Source organism: Stegodyphus dumicola, chromosome 8 (assembly GCF_044657685.1).
Source record: "Stegodyphus dumicola isolate Sdum_Otavi_A_Nest chromosome 8, ASM4465768v1".
In the NCBI taxonomy this organism is placed as follows: domain Eukaryota; kingdom Metazoa; phylum Arthropoda; class Arachnida; order Araneae; family Eresidae; genus Stegodyphus; species Stegodyphus dumicola.
This window is the reverse complement of record NC_140775.1, coordinates 29466877-29487247: the sequence shown is the minus strand read 5'-3', so window position 1 is coordinate 29487247 and position 20371 is coordinate 29466877. Positions and strand designations below refer to the sequence as shown.

At 34.9% G+C, this 20371-nt stretch overlaps 2 long non-coding RNA genes across 2 annotated transcripts in view; one reads left to right on the top strand and one right to left on the bottom strand.

Moving 5' to 3' along the window:
- LOC118186613 (uncharacterized) overlaps positions 1–20371 on the top strand; it is a 746791-nt gene that overhangs the window by 60282 nt on the left and 666138 nt on the right. The gene's annotated exons all lie outside the window — the stretch shown is intronic.
- Positions 13677–20371, bottom strand: part of LOC118197774 (uncharacterized) — a 465671-nt gene continuing 458976 nt past the window's right edge. Inside the window, exon 4 of the long non-coding RNA XR_015042513.1 lies at positions 13677–13839. This is a non-coding gene — a long non-coding RNA (uncharacterized LOC118197774). The remainder of the gene's footprint in view (positions 13840–20371) is intronic.

The window sequence follows — 20371 nt, the reverse complement described above, 5'->3', positions numbered from 1 at the left end:
TATGGTGGCAACGATTTGAAAAGTGATACTGCCTTTTAAAGCTTTCAACGCAAAATGCCAAAAACGAAATTAATAGTCCTTCAGGACGAATTGCGCCTTTGGACTAAAAAAGAAGAAGAAAAGATGGTGTATTTAACTATGGCAAAGCACACTAGGGCTATCTGCCTAAGAGGAGGGATACCTTCGTGGAGCACTTTCTAAGGGAAACTGGCTCGTATACACGTTACACATGGGGAAAACCACGAAATCACCCATGCAGACAACAGCCCGTTCACGGGATTGGAACCTCAGACCGAACTACCAGTGTCCAGTGACTTTACCGCTCGGCCGCTGGTGGGCCAAGAAGGAAAGAGTACAAGAAACTGCATTTTAAAAGATTTTAGAATGCATTCCAACATGGTACTTTTCCGTTTCGCCGGCGCAAATCTCGCCAAGCAGACTTTGTTGGCGACAGCATACAGTATACAGATAAAAAATGTTAGTTCTAAGAATTTTTTTATTTTGAAGGTATAAGCATATTAATATCGTTTAAAATTTTGTAAAAAGCCAATAAATAAAGACAATAAATTTGTAAAAAGAAATTAATTTAAGATGTGTGTGTGTGTGTGATTATGGCAAAGCCTCGAGGGCTATCTGCCTAAGGGGTGGGATGCCTTCGAAATTAATTTAAAAATTTACTATGCTTTCATGGTTCAACATCCTGATTCGCCGGTTCGTATCACATGGCCCAAAGTGATCTCATCTCACGTAAACTACGCTACAAAAATATAATTCTCTCTAATATCTACATTAATTTCAAATTAAATCTTGATTTGGAATACAAGTTTAAATGCAAGAATTATTTCAATTCGTACGAATAGCTTAGTCAGAAATTATGTAAAACCGCAGTGCTGTACTTCACTACTGCATTCTCATTGGAATTGATGAATTTAACCCTTAATTTTGCCTTTCCTACATTTTCATCTTCGGGTGAGCGGTGTGATTGCATCCTAATTGACTTAATTACCGCAAATGGTCTTGGGGTATAAAATTTAACTATCTTTTGTAAAAATTGTATGTAACTGTATGCCAGTATTGAAAGAAACAATCAATTTGATAAGAAATGTCTGCGACTTATTTTGAAAATGAAGCGTAAAAGGTTACCAGCGAAGATATTCAGTTTGGCATCCAGTTGTACCGTTATTGGCGACTTTATTGTTTGCGCCAGCAAAACGGAAAAGTACCGTTTAGGGTAATATTCATTTCTCAAAAAGTCACAAAATATTAATTCTTTTTTTAAAAATTCCAATCTCTTTCCCCCTCCGCTGAATTTAGTTTGACCCTTTAAACAATTTTAAACCTACTAGTTAAGGAATTAATTCTCTAGGAAGTTAAATTAGAAAATTCAAAATCACTTACTTAAAAGAAGCTACGAAAAATAGCTTGCCAAATGGTAGGGAAAGCCAACCAGGGTCCGAGCGGTAAAAGTCGCTGAACACTGGTAGTGCGGTCCAGGGTTAGAGTACCAGTGAACGGGCTGGTTGTATGGGCGTTTTCGTGATTTTACCCATGTGTGACGTGGATACTAGCCACTTTCCCTTAAAAATGTGCTTCAGAGACTTCCCTTCCTTCCGTGTAGTGCCTTACGGCGGAGCACGTAATAAAATAAATAAGGAATAGTAAATTAAAAAATTCCATGATATTATTTCATACCACATCGAGACTTATGTGTTAATTTAATTATGAAATGCATACTTAATTCAAGACATAGCTGAGCATAAATTTTCATTGGATAGCTTACCCACAAGACTTGCAATAAATATTTTCGTCACGTGGGAATACTATCTGTTTTACCAGGAAATTAAATCTACGCACTGAAAGCAATAAATCCTCTAAGATGCTTTCTCTGAGGAGTCCAAAAAGCTATTATTTAAAGCAAGTGTTTGCTTTTTTGTGAACAGTACACCGGCAAGATGGCATCTGTTGTAGGTCGAGCCGTGCGGAATTGAATTCAACCCAGTGGGAAATTTTATTGGGGAAGGGAGGGGAAGAAAAATAATAAAATAGATACATAAAAATAGATTTCGCAGTGTTTCACTACAACTGTACTACAATTTCAACATAATCAACCTGCCGTTATCAATATCATTAATTTCAATTGTATACATGTACAATACCGGCTCATACCATTTCAGTAGAACATTATCATGCTTGTTATAGATCTTTACCTAGCATCAAGATATATGTAAATGCGTATTAGAAATTAACGTAAAAGTGTATTTAAGAACAAATTTGAACGTGCGCAACAACTATGATATAATACACGCGAAATAAAGGGGAAAAGTTATACAAAATACAATAATAAGTATGCAAAATAAAATGCATAATAACATACAAATGCCTACATAAGAACAAATTTGAACATGCATAGGAACTATCATGTAATACACAGGAAATAAAAGGTAAAAAATTATACAAAATTCATAATAGGAGTAATATACAAAATAAAATGCATAATAAAATACAAATATCTACTTAATAACACACAATACATACATAATAACACACAATACATACATAATAACACAATACATACATAATAACACACAATACATACATAATAACACACAATACATACATAATAACACACAATACATAATAACACAAAATATGCCAATTACATAAAGTACGTAATATTGCATAAAATCAAATGCATAATAATAATTAATAAAAATATTAATACAAAATATATAAAATTAAATAAATAGCGCGTGAAGATACATACTTTTCTTAAAGGTTACAGTTTTTACTGACAATTTGAAATTCTGGCATATGTTAGCGCAGTAATTAATAGCTTTTTCAATCCTAAGTGTGCAACTTTAATAGAGAACGTATTCTCTGTCAAGCCGTCCGGTGTTCAAGAGCCGGCAATTTGAGATGCTGGTCTCGAGTAAAGGGGCATTTAAATATGTAGTGACCGGTATTTACATTCACAGATGTCCGCGTCGCTATACCCTAATCAGCTTAGGTCGTCGTGACCTGTTAGAAACTCAGTGAGAGTTACTTTATCAGTATGCAGTTCTACCCTAACTTTTGGCATCAGCCGATGAGTAGGCCTGCCAGTCGCAGATGAGTTCCACCATATCTGCCACTGCGCAAGAAGATACTTGAGGGTAGACTGCTTTAGAAATATGATTGGAAGTGAAAGGTGAATGTTTCAGAAAGGATGAATCATTGGCCTCATTCTTCTCAATGATACCTCCCGGCTCAATTAATTTCTAATACGCATTTACATTTCCCTAAATACCAATGTGAGTCTGCACCCAGTACAGAGTTGGCCTCTTATAGGCTTGACATTCAAGTAGTACTTGACATATTTGGATAGCTAGGAGATTTCGGTTTCGCCCTGATGAGACTGCGGCAAGACTAGAAGCCGAGTCACTATTTACCACCGTTGTATTCTGAGAACTGCGTTGCGAATAGGTAGCCGTCGCTCTTACAGGTATTACTTCTGCTTGGTACACTGAATTACTGCTTCCCAGTCTCCGCTTCAAAGAATGTACAACTTGATCTCCGTCCAGATGACAAAAGCCGCAACCTGTACCTGAATCTGTCTTAGAGCCGTCTGTGTGTACAGATGTGTATTAATATGTGTATGCAGAGATTATCTTGTTGGAGATCTGGGGGACTGAGGAAAACATATACACTGCTGTAAGCTGCGATGGTTGGATGGCAGATACTTGCGGGATTATGTTTTTATGCAAAAGAAAAATAAGGTCCGTTCCACAGATTAGTTTTCAAATTGTCTTGTAATTCTCAACCGTACCTCTTGTTCAACCAGCAGGTCAAGTGCAGGAAGACCAGCAGTGGCATGAATAGCAGTTGTTGGGGTAATACGATATGCTCTGCATATGAGCAACATCTGTTGTCGTTGTATTGTGAGCAGTTTTCTCGTCATATGCCAAGTCATTTTACCTCCAGAGATAGAAGCTGCATATAGAACTACACGCTGTGTAATTATATTATGCCCTCAGCAATGGTGATGAATGCCCCATTTTAATGATGTTCTACATTACATGGTATTGGTAAGCCTACTAATTTTATCTTTTAAATAGTTATAGTTCAAATACGGCATCCGTGATAAATAATTCTCAATAATTAGACCTAAGTATCTGAATTCAGTAACAAATTTAGTAGACAAACCCAAACGACCTGTTACCATAGTCTGTGTTTTGTGAGCCTATTTCTGTAGCTTGTGTTCTCTGACTCATTGCTCAAATTTGTAAAGGCATATCTATGCTCGTCTCTACAAGTCATTTCTTCCCACAACCACCAACAGGAAATCATCTGCATAGGCTATCAGTTTAGTGCATTCTATGTTTCTGACTTGCTTGAAATGCCGTATTAGCAACCAAGTTCCATAGAATTGGTCATAAGACATGAACCCTGAGAAACACCGCGTGACATAGATTTCTTGATACCAGTAATGTCCAGCGTTATATTTTTATGGCGGGCACTAAACATTTTTAGGCTTTTGCCACTACCAAGGCTAGAAGTGGTGGTCATTTTATTATGGAGTCACCTGGATACTGGAGGTGGCTCTTCAGAATCGCAGTTGGCTTCCCTAACTACAATACCGTCTGGGCCTGTGCTCAACGTAATTTGCACAGTTCGATCCTGCAGATAGCTTCGTATGAAATCAATTATGGTGCTAGGCAGGAAATGGAATCAAAAGTGCTGACGACATCAGGTCACTTAAGCGAGCTGAATGCGCATTTGATATCTAAAGTAATAACGATCGAGAGCATATCTGGATTCTTGCTGCAATAAGAATCAACTTAAATTATATAATGTATGCTCCGTAGAATATCCTGTACGGAAGCCGTGGTGCTGAGGGTGAATTACAGCTAAAGGTAAATCTGGAAAGTATAACTCGTTCTAGAAGTTTTCCAAGTGCTGGAAACAGGCAAACTGACTGGTATGAGAAAGGGTCTGCAGGATCCGTATAGCTCTTCAAGAACAAAGTTACTTCTGGGATTTTTGTGTCTCGAGGAAAGTGGCGTAGTCTCCAGCAAGCTTGCCAAAAAGCAAGGATAAGTTTCAGAAAAGCTTGATGTAGAACATGGATAAGGGCTATTCCCTTCGGGACTGGTTTCTTTTTCAATGTTAAAGCCTGTATGATCTCACGGATTTCAAAGAACATGGAAGGAGGCTCAATGCTTTGAACTCATCATCCGTGTCAGAAATGAAGATATTATGCATAATGATCTATACTACTGCTGCGCTTGTAGCTGAGGACAGTAAAAACGTCTTGACGGTGACTGGCCGGTAAATTTTATTACAGGCCAACTTTGTAAAATTTTTCTTCCTGTAAAGCGAAGATTTACTTCTCTCTTTTTTTTAATAGTGTGAAAGTAAAGTACACTAAGGCTAGCTGTTTAAGAGGATATATCTTTGTAGAAAACCTTTGTGGTTCGCTTTCAAAAGGAAAACTCGTTCATATATTGTACATTACACATAAGCAAAAGGATGAAGCTCCCATGCTGACAACCCGTTCGTCGGGATTTGAGCCAACAATCCGTATTCAGTGGTATTGCGGTTCGACCGCTGGTGGGCTTGTTTACGCACGTTTGAATTACGCAGCAGGTTACGCAATTTTGATGAATTACGCAGATTACGCATTTTTGCTTATACATGGAAATTTTTTTAAATGATTACAAGGTGCACTCATAAAGTAACAGAAAAAATTAAAAGAACAAACGATAAAATAAAAAAGTAAAAACATAAATGTATATTTGCGAAGAGCGACATGCTAATTCTTGTTAAAGCCGATAACTCCAGATCAAAATACCGCAATCGTTTTCACTTCCTGAGAACGCATTGTACAAAAAATTTGCTTCGAGATGGAACAACGTTGTAACATTGAATTTTTTTTTACAAATTAGGCAAATCTTCTACCGAAAAGTTAGGATCCGAATTCTATATGGTGATGCATCGCTGTTAAGAACGCAAGTGTAGTGGTAGAACCACTTTAAATGGTGTCGCAAAGGCATTAAAGATAAACCAAAGATAGGGCACCTTTTCAACTTTAAAGGATGAGGAAAATTTGGATAATGCTAAGCCTCATGCAGCATTGTCTGTACAACAGTATCCTGAAAGGCATCTAACTGCAGCGATAAGTCACCCTCCATAGTCTCCGGACTTATCGTGAGCTGATTTTTTCTTTCTTTTTTCCGAAGCTTAAGATGGCCATGAAAAGACATATCGGGTATTAAATCAATGGATATTAAATATTCTCGAATATTAAATGTTATGAGTATTGCCGATAAACAGTGCTTCGACAACCTGAAGAAACAATGGGAAAATTGTGCAGACCTCCTCGGGCTGTTCTTTTGAAGGAGATAAATTAATTTAAAGGTTAGTAATCTTTTTCGTATTATTAAGAAATTGTCCGGTTGCTTTATGAGGGCACTTTGTATACTACAAAACATTTTGAAGATTTAAAGCAATCTGAAAAAATTCACAGATAAACTACACAGTCTATCTATATATGCATGCCTATGTGGGTCTACGCGGCTTCTTGATTTAGAAAGATATTTTAATGGACCAAAACGCACACGAAATACACATACGACACAAAATACAAATATACAAAATACCAATAAAAACGGCTGATGTCTTACATCTAGTTTTGAATTTTAATTCTTCTTACCAACTTATAAGAAGGCGTTCCTAATAACTCTAAATATAATCAAACTATGTATTACTCTAATTTATTGCTAAGCCGATAATTTTTGTCAATTCCTATATATGTGTAATAACTTGGGAATTTTGTTTGGTTTACTTACACTCGAGGGCTACCTGCCTAAGGAAAGAGATGCCTTCCTGGGGGACTTTCTAAGGGAAATTGGCTCGTATATACGTTACACACTGGGAAAACCACGAAAATGCCCATGCAACCAGCACGATCACCTGGATTCAAACCCCGGACCGAACTAACAGTTCAGCGACTTTACCGCTCGGCCTCTAGTGAGCAGTAACTTAGAGCTGTTGATTTAGAAGATGGATGCATAAAGAAGCAGAAATTTGCAGACGTGGTCGAGTTCAATTATTTCCTTTTCATTCATGGCTATCATATTTTTTTCATTAAGCCAACACAAGTTTCACATTGTTAACCAAAGACTTGTGAAATATCTATACTATTAAAATTCGTGCAACTAACAAAGACAAACCTGAAGGTCATGACGAACGTTTTCTTTCTAACTGCCAGCCTAACGCAAGAACCGACCCATTGCTCTGAAGCAGACATGAACTGACATTCAGTCCACGATTTCGCTGAGTTAGCTGCACATTCACCTTCACTAATTATTTATGAAAGATTTGAGGCCTAAGGAGTAGCAGAGACAACAATAAGAACGAGCAAAATTCAAGTTACAGGGAAGTAGAAATGAATATATTTTCTTACTAGAATGTAGGTTTCTTTAAATAAATAGCATTCTGATATTTACCTGTAGTTTATCCATGACTCCTTTTCATTTGGTACGTTCTTACTGTAACCGCCACCTTCGAAGATTACATTATTCACGTAATTTTTCCCTCTCGATTTTTTTGGACAGCAAAATTAATTTAAAAAATTCTGAAAGCTTTTAGATTACACCAAAAAGGGCTTTTTTTTTTTTTTTTTTTTTTTTTTTTTTTTTTTTTTTAAAGGTTTTGTGTGTTACCTTTATTTACTAAATATCATGTAAACCACATAACATTCATTTCACATAAAAATCACTTCAACCACAAAACATTCATTTCAACAGCAGTATAAAAAATATTTAAAAACAGCATATATCTTTAGAATTCCCGATATACATTCTCACGCTCTGAAATTAAAAAATTCGTTAAAGTTTTACAAAATTTGAAACATATAATAAAACAAATTCGAAATTCAAAATTCGGGTTTCCAAGTCCCCATGTTCAGTTGGAGGACCACATTATTCAAAATTTGATGGCTGTAGGTACCGTTCTTTTTCACAATGTGAGAAATATTCCTGCATTCATGTGGATTCTTCATTATTTAGTTTCTTTAACACATGGTGATAATATTTGGTGGCAACAGTTTGAAAGGTGAATCAGTGCAGAAAATGAAACGACGCAAAATGCTGTTTCGAAACTAATAGTCCTTTGGGTGTAACGCTCTTTTGGGCTAAAAAATAAAAATAAAAAAAATCTGAAAGCTTTCAGATTTTATATTACGCCTAAAACCCCGTTTTTTAACGTTTTGTGTGTTACCATTTAGTAAATATCATGTTCTTCGCATTTCAACCATAAAATTCAATTCATCAGCAGTATAACTAAATAATTTTAAAAAAGCATATCTTTAGAATTTTCGATACACAGTCTCTCGCGCTGGAGACAAAAATGTATTTTTTTTCCGTACAGTGTCTACACTGGTGTGCAAAAATTAAGGACGAGACGGTTTTTTCAATATAACTTTGTACAAAAGTTTTCCAAATCAACACATTTAATATCGTAAGATCCCCAATACGTAAGGACATGAGTAATGTAAGCAACACTTACTAAAAGAGAAATCAGAGGGATAAAAAGAAGCTTTATTGAAAAAGTAGCATGGAGCGCAATGCGACTGAAGGCCGAAACATCCCTGTGATGGGTGTCCAGCAAGAAACATCCGGTCTTTAATAGGGGATATGATCTCCCCTGACTGCTAGGCAGGTTTCACAGCGTCTGCCCCTGCTGAGAATGAGGGTGTCAATGAGTTGTTGAGGCATTGCTGCCCATTCGTCTTGCAGCGCCAATCGAAGCTCCGGAATCGTTACTGGTGGTAAGGTAGGAGCTGCCAAGCGTCTGCCTAGAAAATCCCATACACGCTCGATGGGATTGAGATCCGGAGATCGTGCCGGCCAATCCATACGTTCAATATCCTCACTCTCTAAGAGCTGTTCGGCAGCTACTGTGCGATGACATGGTGCATTGTCGTCCATGAAAAGGAACTGCGGACCCATAGCGCCTCTACGCACATATGGAAGACGCACATATGGAAGAAGAATCTCGTTACAATAACGGGTACCGTTGACTGACCCTGCGTCGAAGATGTGAAGGTCTGTACGACTACCAAGCATGATACTTCCCCAAACGAGAACACCGCCACCTGTCCCTTTCAATAATGTTCGAGGGGTAATTGCGGCTTCCCCGCTCTCTCCAAATGAGTATGCGATGAGAATCGCTACTCAGACCGAATCTGCTCTCATCTGTAAAGAGTACTCGTCCCCATTCATTGTCTCTCCAATTCCGGTGTTCCCTTCACCACAGAGAACGCCTTCTCCGATGGGCAGGCGTTAGAGGTACACACCGTACAGGGCGTCGTGCAAACACACCACCACTGTGCAGTCTTCTGGCCACGGTAAAACTCGATATCGGTCGTCCAGTCGCCTGTGTCGTGTGTCTAGCGATTTCTCCCGCTGTCTGCCGCCTGTTTCTTCTGGCCTGTAAGGCAATATACCGGTCATCTGCGGATGTAGTTCCTCGTGGACGACCACTACTAAACCCTCGGATAGCTGTTCCTGTAGTTTGAAATTGTCTCCAAAGTCGTGAAACGATGCTGTGAGCAATTTCGAACTCTGCAGCCACACTTGTCACACTGCGGCCTTCCTCTGACTTCCCAATGATTCGACCTCGGGTAAAAGCATCCAGATGTCGTCTAACAGATTGATTATTCGCCATTTCTCGCTGAGGCAGCAACTCGGTGTGATTTTAACTGCTATACGGCGTGCAATCTCTTTGCCAGAAATACTGATCTTACACCGACAACATGCTTTATACTACTCAGACACTCCCCCATTACGTCTACCTGCATATCTGCGCATGTGCTACCGTACATCACCTTACTTAATCTCCTGATTGGTCTTTCTGTCCGCTCTGCCTCTTCGTTCAGCTGATATGCTAATTTTTCGACTTCGTCCTTAATTTTTGCACACCAGTGTATATTGCTCGCTTTGAAATCATTGAGTTTGTTACTCAAGAACTCACAAGTGCTTTACGAAATGGGAAGTAGATAATAAAACAAATTCCAAATTTATTCTTCCACATGCCCATATTCGGGGGGAGGATTACGTTATTCAAAATGTGATGGCTCTAGGTACAGTCATTTTTTCACAGTGCGAGAAATATACATACATTCCCTGCAGATTCTTCATTATTTAATTTCTTTAAATATAATACAAGGCGAAAACATTTGGTGGCAGCAATTTAAAAAGCGAGACGCCATTTATAGTGAACGGACGCAAAATGCCAAAACGATATTAATAGCCGTTCTGGGCTAACGCCCTTTCGGCTAAGAAAAGGAAGGAATTAACAACGAAATACGGTATTTTAAAATAAATATTTAACTGTTCTTTATTATCTCATTTGAATTAGAACAGAGTAAGTGTAATAGCTATTTAATTCTTTATAATCCAAATGAAAGTTCCTTCAGAGTTCGTTATAGTAAATTTTCATTAAAGTTTAAAAAACGGTCTTTATAATAAGATATTGTCCTAATATAGCTTGAGTATTTTCAAAACTAAAAAAAAGGCGGAATTCACAGAAAGCGACAGGTGGAAATTTCTGCGACACTGTTAAAATTAGTTTCCTTGGAAACCAAAATCTATATTTCCATGAAAATATGGTAAAATCAATTTGTTATGGTTACTAAGTTCTTTTTCTAGTTTAATACAGGAAATAAAAATTAAAGAATAAAAAAGTTCGAAGTTTGTTACCACCCAGTTCAATGTTCCATAAACGACGATAAAAAAGTGCGCCCACAAATACCAGAAAATTTAAAAGCACTCAGTAACGCTCAGTAGAAATCGAACATAAAATTTCATGCGTGCGTCACAGGCTGGAAATAAGAGTATTTTTTTTTTTTTTTTTTTTTCTGTTCCTTTGAATGGCTTATTCTCAGACGATAAAACAATTCTTATATATTTGGCTGAATTTCCTTTCTCGAAAATTCCAAAAGTAATACATAATTTCACTTGCTACATCTTACTGAAAATTGAGCTCATTTTGAATATTTGCAAATCTCTTACTATTAAATAATGAAGAATCTGTATGTTCTTCGCACGGTAGGAGCTACCAGGTTTTGAAGTCCTGTACCCAAACATGTGCATTCGAAGCCAGAAATCTGAAATGCGAATTTTTTTTTTTTTTTTTTTTTTTTTTTTTTATATATATGTAATATTTTGTATAAATTTAACGAATTTTTGATTAATAAACTCAGGAATTTGAAAGGGAGCAGTAGCAACATTACTCGAATTAAAACATTTTTATATCTAACGTACGAAACTGTTGCCATTCGACAAAATGTAAGTTATTAGTCTTTCAAGCCTAATCAATTCTCCGTTATTTAAAAGCAGTGTGTTGCCACTACCAGAAATAAAATACTTTTATCTTCTACTCGCTACCGTGTTGCCATTCAGTAAAACGTAAAATATTTAAATTTCGAATTTAATCTGACTGATATTTAGTAATAAATAAGCAATTTAAAAAGCAATAAATGTTCATCTCTCCTGCTAATATCTCTGCAGTGGCGCCCAAACTAAAAAAAGTGGTGAATGACGATTCTCCACCACCAGGATTTGGCGACTGGGTCCCCTAACCCCAGTCGCTCTTTAAAAGAGTGAATATATAAGGTATTTCTCCCGCCTTCCTAGCATGCCTTCGTAATGTAATGGTCTGTACGCTCGGCGCGTATTCGAGAGGTCCGTGGTTCGATTCTCGGCGAAGGGCATTCCTCATTTTTCAAGTCTCCTGCTTCCAAAAATCCAAATGTCTGTACAGTGGTGTCCGAACTAAAAGGGTGGTGGATGAGGATTCTCCACACCCAGGATTTGGAGATTGGGTCCCCTAAACCCCAGTTGCCCTTTAAAAGGGGGAGTATATGAGGTATTTCTCCCGCCTTCCAAGCATGCCTTCGAAGTGTAGGGGTCAGCACGCTGGGCGCGTATTCCAGTGGTCCATGGTTTGAGCCCCAGCGAAGGCGTTGCTTATTTTTCATCTCTCCTGCTTTCAAAAAATACCTAACGTCTCTACAATACAATGAATAAAACTTTCATACAATAAATATACTCTTATATTGACCAAAATACTTACTTCTTCATCATATGAAAGAACGTTTCATCATGACATGAAGAAATGCAAATTCTCAGCTTTCCTCATCGTCAGTTTAAAAAAAAGACATTCTTTAAAAATACAGTATACTATTTATTGGCAGAACATTACTTAAATGTTTTAATATTCCTCGAGAAATGTTCTAAATGTAGCTGTATTTCGCAAACAACGTTTATAATTTTTAATGTGCCTCCAGGTGTTAAATGTGTAATAAGAATTAAATTAGTTAACAGGCTCTTTGAAAAAAAGTTTTACACTTTGCTTTAAAAGATAATATTTACATATTTGTTAGGATATCGAGAACGTAATAAAATGTCAGTTGATGTTGGTATTAAAACATGTTATCAAAAATGACAAATGTAGCTTTGATATTAATGCACTCTTTCCATTAATATTAATACGTCATTCAGCCATCTCGTAAAAATGGATGAGAGAAAGAAATTTATTTCAAAACTTTCATTATTCCAAGACAGTTCTTTCCAAATATTCGAGGTTTAGAATTTCCATACATGAAATTTCATGATTTATTTTAGAAGCCATTTTTATATTTATCTGGTATATATCGAGACCGACTTGAAAAGAAAAATAACTGTAAAAGGAACGAACAAATCTGATTCAATAGTGACTTTTATCTTCGGTAAACTTGGAATTCGAAAAACATTTTTCTTTACAGGCTTTTTTGTTGTAATATAAATGAAACCAAATTCTGGCCTCAGCTACGCCATAATTTTCACCTAACTGTATGGTTATCGATATTTTGTTTTGCTTTTATCGATTTTTGTGAGTTCATACCACGGTAGTTAAGTGTTGGACAGCAACGCCTGTTAAGTCTTGAGCAACTTGAATAATCAGGATGGATGGTTGAAAAATCACTTGGATAGCATGTAGGCGTACCCCATCAAGTAAGTGAAGACGTAAAGGTTACCAACTACAAACCTGCTTAGCATTTTAATTACCATCAATGATGATTATTGCAAAATCAACCTACGTAAAAACCAAATCCAACCTGAATTAAGTAGATGATTGGCGGACGGGTGCAGCAAGTAACAGCAATATTGACATGTGGTTGGTTTAAATGTAATATAATGGTTAACAGATAGAATTGTATGAATTCCTAAACCATTCAAAATAAATGTATTTTGTGATTGGTCATGGCACAGCCTCATATTTTTCGAATGATGCACTGATGGTTACACCTGAAATGAATTGTTATTATTTTCACTAGAAAGAAGATAAAAATTTCAGTTTTCACAAAATAAAAATTGTTGCCAGCTGACAAGACTTAAGATCGTTCATTTACCTTAAGGAGAGTCAACTCCCGTTTTACCGAGGTACAATTAGAATAATAGTCCAACTTTCTATAAACTGGGTCTGGAATGTTCAGTAGAATTCTGTTAGTTTATTCGATACACGTTATATATTCTATGCATCACAAACTTTACAAATTTTTATGGAATCTCTACACAAACCTTTTATAGAATATTCACGTTTTGTTGCTTGCGTATGGGTTCGTGATGGACTGGAATGCACACAGAACTGAAGATAGTTTGGTAAATTTTATTTTCACAAAAGAAACATTTCTCATATCACAGGACACAATCAGTAGTTACACTTCAAATTGTTAAGAACGTCAAAAACAACGTAACGCAGAGCTCATCTAAAAGGCGAAGCTTCCACAGAGGTCTCAATGTTCCGAAGTCAGCTCTGAAATAAAAAAAAATTAAAAAAATAAAAAATAAAAATTAAAAAAAAAAAAAAAAAAAAATTAAGAACTGAAACTTCGGGCTTGTATAGTTTTCCTCTGGCCGCAGAGAAATCTCTGCTAGCTTCCATTTCTCGAAATTACGGGAAGGCATATAGACAGACAGACAAGGTTGAGCAGATGACTTGTTTTGCACCCGCTAAGTCTTTCTGCTCCGATGAACGAGAAATCAAGCTTAGTTGCGAAGAAAAGGTGTATAGAAAGCGGTTAAAGTTACAATTTATAAGGGCTGGATACAGTTACAGTTAAAGGATAAATTACAATTTATTCAATTACAGTTATACAGCGACCAGACCTAAATGTAGCCATATGTTTGCAAGTTTGGCAACTTTTAGCGTCGCCAAAACCATCGCCATCTTGGTAATATCTCGCCAAGCAAAATAGCTTTAATCTCCATGTTAAATACACTTGCCCCTGTAAGCTTATTTTTCCGACAAAGCTTTATTTTTTTCAAACATTTCATACTAGATACACAAAAGATATTATAATTTCACGTATAACTGAACTGAAATTATTTACATATATACAAAATTCGTAACAATATACGCTTTAGTATCTCTATTCGCATTGCTATGGAAGCTATATATAAACTTTTATAGAATTCTATAGATCTCTAATCTATTTTGTAGAAAATTGCACCATAATTCTAAAGAATTTAAAGGTTAGATTTTCTTTTTAGACAATTCTATAACATGTTTTCGTAACGGAAAACCTTTGCCATATTGACTGTACAACTGAAAAGCAGGTCGATTGGAAAAAAAAAAAAGAAGAAGACCGTGCAATAAACTTTGATGATCTATTTTCTTTGACACGTCTCCTTCGTGAGTGGTGAGTCATCAAAGCAGAGACTTAACATACCCATAGCTCCAATATCAAAATACCGATTTGTTATCTGCGGACTTTGCATGCGCAGAAACCATTTTTATTATTGTGACTACTTTTGGCAACATGAATGATGAATGTGAGATGAATGTTATCTATGCGAAAGCCCAATATGCATAATTTCAAATATGGAACAAGTTCCAAGCATTTTGAAATCGGGTTAAAATTATTGAGAACTTTTAAAATGCTTTCGTGTAAGAATTTTAAAAGTTCTGCTAACTGTTAAACTGCATCATATTAAAGTTTAATTTTTAAAAAGTAATTAAACTATGTATTCGGAAATTATCTCTACCATTAAGGTATACGACTACGTTCTAATCGTCAATTTCAACAAATTTTTTCAAAAAAATTTTCGTACTCTAAAATAAAGTCTATACACTACGATTCTCAAAACTACTTTTATTTTGTCTCTCCGGGCGTTCGAAGCAGAATTATGGCTATTCTTGTTCTATGCTGTAAAGAGGATGTTTCTGTTTAAGAACCCAAAACTTGATATCTGATAGTATACAAACTAATCTAAATAACTTTAAAATAAGAATTGTTCATTTGAATACTTTTGGTGATATTCAATAGATGATTGTAAACCTTTCTATTTGTTATTAAGTGCTCGGAAACAACATTAGATTTGGAATTTAATTTTCGTATTTGGCAACATTTTCTTTTCTTTGTGTTTGCATTACATTAAATCTATATATTTAAAAACCTGATTTTTTTCAACTTTTAAAAAAGGGAAAACTGAAAATATTACTATAAAAAAATCTGAAATGTTTCAGATTTTAAATTACGTCCAAAGGGGTGTATTTTTAACATCTTGTGTGTTATCTTTATTTATTAAATATCATGTTCTTCGCACTTAAACCATAAAATTCGGTTCAACAGCAATATCGCAAAATACTTTTAAAATGAGCATATCTTTAGAATTTCCGATACACAGTCTGACGCGCTGAAGATAATTTTTTTTTTTTTCTTTGCGTACGGTGTGGCTTTGAAATTGTTGAGTTTGTTAATCAAAAACTCGTTGAAGTGTTACAAAATATGAAATCTATAATAAAACAAATTTCAAATTCCAAATTAGGGCTTCCAGATGCCCATATTCGGTGAAAGATTACGTTATTCAAAATTGGATGCCTCTAGGTACCGTTGTTTTATCACTATGCGAGAAACATACATACATTTATGCAGATTCTTCATTATTTAATTTCTTTAAATATAATACAGGGCTATAATATTCGGTGGCAACACTTTGAAAAGTGAAACAACGTTTGTAGTGAATCAACGCAAAATGCCAAAACGAAATTAATAGTCCTTCTGGGCAAATTGCCGCTTTGGACTAATAATTTTATGAGACTTCCACAAATGTTCTGTGAAATATTATGAATTAAAAGCTTAGGTTTATGTACATATTTAAAATTTTTGCACACAATTTTACAAATGAAAAGAGAGAAATTTCTCCAAAAATAGCTATTGCATATACTCTGATATGTATATTTCACTTTATCACTTAAATTTTGCTCCATTTAATTCCTAATACCTTAATAAATAAATATAAGTGATATGATAAATAAATAAGTGAAAAACAATAAAATAAGTGAAAAAATATACAAATATTAGTAAAATATATTAAATATAAGTGAAAAAAATAAAAGTAAAATACTGATAAATATTTCTGTGGGACCATATCTAGTAATCCTGAAATTTAACTCTTTTAATAATGTTAGAATTTAAAATGTTAGAAAAAAATCAAAAATTATACTTGGGTCATATTTTTATCACATGTTATTATCATTTTATACAGTATTTTGCAACATACCACCAACAGTAGATTTATTTGTACTATTTCCCAAAATTTGGAATTTGAACCTAGTTGGATACCTTAAATAACGATGAATTTTTTTGTACAGTGGCTCACCTTTGTTTCCGGTTTGGTTTATTTAATTACGGCAAAGTACTCTGCTTAAGAGGAGGGATGCCTTCGTGTACGGCTTTCTAAGGGAAGCTGATTCGTATACACGTTACACATGAGGAAAACCACGAAAATGCCCATGCAGCCAACCCGTTCGCGGGATTCGAACAACGGAACGAACTACCAGTGTTCAGCGACTTTACCGCTCGGCCGCTGATGGGCCTACCTTTGTTTTCGGACATTTGTATATTTCAAGTTTATTTGCAAATATCAGTTACTGAATTTTAACTAAATGACTTTATGTTTCATCTACATGATTACTCAGCATATTCTTTAAGACCTAGTTCTTTTAAAAAATGTTACTCAAAAGAATTTTTGGAAAAAAAATAGTTTATTAAAAATGTTCTGTAAATCAAATCTCATAAGTATTCGAACACTTTGTGAAAATAATTTACATTTAACAAAATCATGAAAATAATGGGACAATCAATATTTTGCTGGTATTCTTTAATTAAAATTACCCTTTTCATGAGCTTTGGTATGGATTCAATGTTTTCGTGTAAGAATATTCCATTTTGTTCCATTCTTTTATAAAAATTGTTTTTATTGCAGCTGTCAGGAGGGGGGAATTGTGTTTTCTTATTCTTTTCTTCAACTCACTCCATGCATGTCCAATAGGATACAAATACGAAGAATATGGAGGATTTTAAATTTTAAGACAAGTTGTATAATCAACAGAAATGAATATTTAGGGCTGTATATTTAAGATCATTATCCTGATAGAGCTTGATGTATTTTATTTTCCAAGTTTTTTGCAGATACTTTCAAGTTTTTATTACGAATATTTATATATTTGTGCTCTTTCACATTATTTTTTTATGAAAGCTAAATTTCCAATTCCAGAGCACCGAAACATTCGGATTCAGGTCTTCATTTGGTTTTTGTTTCGTCCATCTGTCATAAATATATTAAATTTCGACTCGCCTCAATATAAAATTATTAAAATATGATATATCTTTGCTGATCATGGATTTTGCTAACAGTAGGTCTATTTTCTTTGTTTTCTTGTCGACGAAGAATTCCTTTTCTTCTGATCATCTATCGTATCTACTGCCCTAAATGACACTTATAACAACTTGTAGAGACATTAGGCATTTTTGGAAGCAGGCAAGAGAAAAATTAGCAATGCCTTAGCCGGGAATCGAAACACGGACCTCTGGAATACGCGCCCAGCGTGCAGACGATCACACCAGGAAGGCACGCCAAAAAGGCGGGAGAAATACCTTATAAACTTCAGGACGAAATTGCAAACTATTCTTCTCAATCTACTATACATTTTACAGCTCTAAATTTTCGGTCTTGTTGGTCTTGTTTGAATTTTCATAGAAAAAAATTCTGCGGTTCTCTGTGTTAGCTCAAACTGTGATCTAGATATAAATGCATTTTCAGCACTTCTAAGCTATTTCCATGGTTTTAGAATATTAAAAACTTTATCCATTACTTTTTTGGATATTTCAAATATTTTACCATCTTTCATTAAGAATATAATTTTGTTATAAGCATGGCTTAAGGTAGAGAAAATATGACGTATTTACAAAAACATTTCGAGACTGGATTTCAATATTTAGTACAAGATTTATGCAAACAGATTTTCAAAAACACAAATGTGAGAGACTGTATATATTTTGTTTATGTTAAAAGTATTACGGCTTCCCGAATAGCAACAACATTAGCAACAAAAACAGTTCTTGATAAATCTGAGTTCGTGGAACATTAATTTTAGTATATCCATAAATGCAACGAGATTCCTAAAAGATAGTTCATAAGAGTGAAAACTGTTTTAAGAAGAAGTGTTTTTGTCAAATGAAGTGCTGTAAGTTTCAGTCATTAAAAGTGATAGTAATACTTGTAAACATTTTTAAAAAATAGGCAAAATACATACATCAAAGTTGAAAGAATATTAAAAAAAAAACTATTTAAGAAGCAATAATCTTTATCTCCATTTCTGCATTAAATAATGAAAAGTCTGTTTGTACGTATGAATGCATGTTTGTATGTTTCTGACATTGCGAAAAAACGGTGGTGCTAACAAATTTTGAACATACATAGTTCTCTACCTGCACATCTGCCTTCCGAAGCAAGAATATCGAATTTGTTTTGCATCTTTTTCATATTTCGCACGAATTTAAAAAAATTTTTATCGAAAATATCTGATGCAGACAGCACATGACTTCCTTGTACAGCTTATTAAATTATAAACATTTTTTGCTGTACTTCGTTTAAACTTATTTCCTTGAATTTCATTAGAGATACGTATATTTCTCATTTAGTTCAATTTTCACTTCGCGGCAAGGCAAAAATGGATAAAAATTCAAAACAATTTCATTAAAAATTGTAAAATACAGAAAAACGTGAAAGCGCAAATACAGTTAAAGAAAAACGATTTTTGCAATTAAAATTAGAGTTCAGTTCGCCAAAACCATCAGTTCGGCAAGGAAGACAATTTCTTAAACAACATTTCAAGTTAACTTCTGGTCCCCCTGTGCAAGCAGACACTCAAGTTGGTGTACCAACTGACTTAATTCACTATACTACTAAGAGTTTCAAATGTAAACGAACAGCCACTCATTAGGCATAGCGACACTTTAAAATTTTTGATAATTCTTAAAAGTATTGCATGCAGATTAACTAAAGTGACAAAAACCTTAAGCGGAACATAAGAACAACATAATTCAATCACTTTTAAAGCAAAAATTGCACAAGTTACCAACATACAGGATTAAAAAACTGAGTTCACCGAGACGGGCAACAGAGTTGGTAAGGCTGATTGCAATGAAAAAATGCGATACACCACTAGATGTTATAGCGGTTCCATACATAAAATTTCAACTTTCTACCGCTACTTGTTTCTGAGATACATGCATACGTACGTACAGACGTCACGAAAAAAATCGTTTCTGAAATCCCTTTACAATCCATTTTAAAATTCGTTTTGGAAAAAAAAAAGAGTCCTTTATTCTGTCCGTACGGATGTCACGCAAAAACATTGTTCAAATAGATTCCAGAGGTACCAAAATGGATATTTTTGTTGAAATAAGATACCCGAATTTTTCGCAATTACAAAATTTCCTTTTCTTCGTACAAGGAAGTACTAACTCGATAATTTAAAAGCGAGATGAAGCAGCATTGCTTGAAATAAAACATTTTTATCTCCAATTCGCCACTGTTGCCATTGCGCAAAATGTTAAGATACTTATCTTTTAATTTTAATCAACAATTCAGCTATTTAAAAGACAGTGTATTGCCAATGCTTCCACGTACTAGCGTGTTGCCATTCAGTAAAGCGTAATCTGTCTGCTGTAGTATAACAAATTAATGAATTTAAAAGCAATAAATACAGTTCTTAAGAATAATATTTTTCTTTTTAATCTGACTAGCTGTCATAATTTATTTTGACTAAAAATAGTCATAATAACTAGAATAGCCTAAAATAGTCATACTTTTATATGTATTTTTTTGATCTGAAAGCTTTAATGGCCATAGGTGCCGTTGTTTTTCGCAGTGCCAGAAACATACATAACATTCATGCTGATTCTTCATTATATAATGTTAAAAAAGAAATATGTATATAACGATTTTAATGAATACAGCTAATGTAATTTTAAACCGAGATGAGTATAAAAAGAGAC